Raw genomic sequence first — 3,843 nt, 5'->3', positions numbered from 1 at the left:
AAAAATGGCGACCAGATCCACAGAGGCGACCAATTTTGGTCGCCGGTCGCATTTTCCGGTGACCGTTGACGTCGCCGGCGGTTGCTTTTGACCGGAAATTATTTTTGACTTGCTATTATAAGTCACCAACATGTTTTTGGATTTCATTGCACAAAAATGAGATGTTAAAGAGTTTAATTGCACCTTTAAAAAGTTTAGGTGCCTAATTGACTTTTCAAGAAAAGTTTGAGTGCCTATTTGACCGTTTTCCCAAAATGTTAGTATTAGATTAGGTGTGTTTCCTATAAAATTTGAAATTAAATGAAATATTCTACTAATTAAATTTAAGGTGTATTAGAGCAATTAAAATAATTTATTACTTCAATCGCTTTTCAAAATGTCGTTTAAATAAATTGTGATTAGAACATTTCACCATTTATATAAACTAGTATGCCACCCGTGCGATGCACGGACTGAAATTTGGAAATAAAAATTTAAGGTTATATTATTACAAAATATTAGTATAATTAAATTTAATTTCAAAGATACGCAACTATGTAGTTAATTTATAATTTAGTTTGACGTATAGTTAGTTTAATAATAGCATCACGGTAATCTCATATTATTAAAAGAATAAACAATACTAAACTCAGATTATAAAATTCATTATTGGCTACATACAATCATATTGTTCCATTATATTTAAAAGTTACAAATTCTTAAAAACGTCTTTGAATACAACATTTGATGTAGAAGAAGAATAATCGCCCTTTTCATCAAGAATAACAACCTTAAGACCATTAGGGTTGTTTACTTTTGATAGAGTCACATAAAGTTGTCCATGAACAAAAACATGTTTCTTTAAAAATAATTCAACATTAGACAAACTTTGTCCATGACTTTTGTTTATTGATGTTGTCATATGCAATTATTTTTATGTTGAATTATTTTTAAACATTAGACAAACATCAATGAGAATTGTCTTCTTTCAAACTTAAATGGCAACCGCGGATCTGATGGTGTCATTGATAATCTAGGGATTAACACCACAATAATGGCAATTATAAAAAACAATTTTACGACACTATATTTTATACTACTAACACAAATGGGAGATGATGAATAATAATACTGAATAGAATAATACAACTCACAGTAGTAAAATAATAAAAATACTAATACTAACAATAATTCCATTAGTACGAAAAATTTTAATATTATCATTTTTTTTTAAGTTTGTGATAAAATAACAAATTAACAGTACAATAATGTCAACTATAACAAGCAAACTAATGTAAATATATTTTCTACTAATATGAAAAATGAAAGATGAATAATAATACTCAACACAACAATGCTATTCATAATAATCAAATAATAAAAACAATAATATTATAACTAATACCATTACTTTCAAACTATATATAAATAGGAAGCCAATGATTTAAATATTTTATATAAATTACACAACGTAACGAATCTATTGATGGATTGGGCTGATTGGCCTGGTTATATATATATATATATATATATATATAAAGCCCATTATAATAACCCAACCCTAATAGCCCATACCCGACCCATAACCTCCCCATATATAAACCCACACCCACCCAGACAAACCCAAACAACCCCCCGATTACCCCGTCGCCTCCTTCGACATTCCTGCCGGAAACCCTCGCCCCAAACCAGAAATGGAAACCAAGGCAATTGCTTCACCCAAATACCAAATCAAAGCTACGGATGCTACAACTTTGAGCACAATTCATGCAATTTCTTTCATTTCCACATGTTCAAGCAACTAAGAACAGGAATCGAAGCCCTCTACAACAAACAGTTCGAGCCATATTTTGGGTCTTCAGTGGAAGCTTATAGAAGATCCTACTCTATCAGGTAACATACTACTAAATTTACAGTCTACATATGTATTTGGACCTAATTTCTGATAAACCCTAATTGAATTTTTAATCATTTTTGTAGATATATTGACAGAAAATTTAGCTCAAAAAACGCACAAGGATTCCAAAACTCCAATCGGAAAATAAGCAATGGAAGAAAGCTAAGTACATTACTGCACAATTTCATAATTATTTAGCTAATTAATGAAATCTGTGCCTTTACAAATTAGTCTGTAATATTTAGTTTTTGGGCATCTACTAATTTAAATGTCATGGATGTATATTTCTTTGCCTGAGAATCTATTTGACTGTATTAATAAACCTAAATATTGAATGGTAAAAAACTTTTCCATATGTGATTTGTTAAAAAAATTCTATTTATATGTTTAATTATTCAACTTATTTTTATATTATTTTGTAACGATTTTTATAGTAACAATTGGTACTAAATGTGAATAATACTTGATATAATCAAACATAATATACTTGGTTGTACTATGTACTATCAATACTAGTACTAATCAATACTATATATAAAAGTAAAATCGTCATTTTCATTTTTTCCGCTCAAACTTTTGTAGTCAATTAATTAAATATTTTATTTGTCAAATAATTAATAAAGCTTATTTGGTAAGAAAATGCATGTGTAAAATGGAAATTAACTAATATCTATTAATTGGTAATATTGTTTCTATATTCACGTATTAGCATAATAACATAATACTGTGTAGAAAAGACATGTTAATTAGGTAATAACATAATAGTATTATTGGTAATATTCTGTATGGTACTCTATAATATAATTGATAATATTATTGTTTGCAAATTCTGCGTATTTTTTTTACATTTTTATAATATCGTGTAGAAAAGACATATTAATTAGGTAATAACATAATAGCATAAATGACAATATTATGTATGGTATTCTATAATATAATTGGTAATATTATCGTTTGCAAATTCTGTTCCACAAAAAAGCATATACACGCACATTCAGTTCCATGAATTAAGATTTTTTTTTCATATTTTTGCAATGATAATTTTTCGTAGAGTTGCATTCTTTTTTACTATTTAAATAGATCATTATGCTAATCGTAAAGTTGTAAGCTTCCAATATATTTTTGCCTCTGTACTCTGTAACAACATTCAATATTAAATTTATTTATATTTTTCTGGAAACATGAATGAATATAAATAAACATATATTATCTTCTATAAATAAGTAGACTTTACGTGAAAATTCAAGAACCAATTGGGTTATTGCTGAAAAAATCACTTTTTAATTACGGTCAATTGTACATGGTTTTTTTTCGAGTCACCCATTCTGATAGCTTGAAAGTGTTAATTAGTTCTAGACGATGATGGACAAGATTGTGTTGCTACTACCAACTAGTATTTTACCCTTATGATGCACGGATAATATTTTTCTATTAGATATTTAAATAATAAAATTAGAGGTTAAATTATAAACAATAAATAATTATAATATTTTTTAGTGTATATTTGTTCAATGATAAGATAAGTGCAAAAGTATGAATAGTATATGTGTCGATATGTAATTTTATTACTATTTAAATAAATATGGGAAAAAGTGTAAATAATTTTAATAATCATTAAGATGTGCAAAGATAATTGGAATCAAACTGTATCTTAAAGTTGTTTTAAATTACCTGATTTAAAACAATTTTGTTCCCATAATTGTTTTTTTTTTTTTTTGTATAGTAAACATGTTTGAAAGGTTAAAAAATATTATACAATAGTCTGGAATTAAAAATACTAGAAATTAAAACATAATGATTTTCATTAGTACTGTAGTAAATTTTCTGTTGGTCCCGATAGGGTGGGAAAAGTCTAGAGGGGGGGGGGTGAATAGACTTTTCAACAAATTAAAAAAATTATAACACTTTGATAATTTCAACTCTAGGTAGCAAGCATAAAGCAAATAAACAACTTAGAGTTCGCAGCG

General features: G+C 27.2%; 1 long non-coding RNA gene across 1 annotated transcript; it reads left to right on the top strand.

Moving 5' to 3' along the window:
* The first annotated feature begins 1,610 nt into the window (after positions 1 to 1,610).
* On the top strand, positions 1,611 to 2,231 carry LOC116026107. Its single transcript, XR_004099779.1, has 2 exons — positions 1,611 to 1,872; positions 1,960 to 2,231. It is a non-coding gene; the product is annotated as an uncharacterized LOC116026107 (long non-coding RNA).
* The last annotated feature ends 1,612 nt before the right edge of the window (positions 2,232 to 3,843 follow it).

The sequence above is a fragment of the Ipomoea triloba genome, chromosome 7 (assembly GCF_003576645.1).
Source record: "Ipomoea triloba cultivar NCNSP0323 chromosome 7, ASM357664v1".
NCBI lineage: Eukaryota > Viridiplantae > Streptophyta > Magnoliopsida > Solanales > Convolvulaceae > Ipomoea > Ipomoea triloba.
This window is presented reverse-complemented; position numbering and strand designations above follow the sequence as displayed.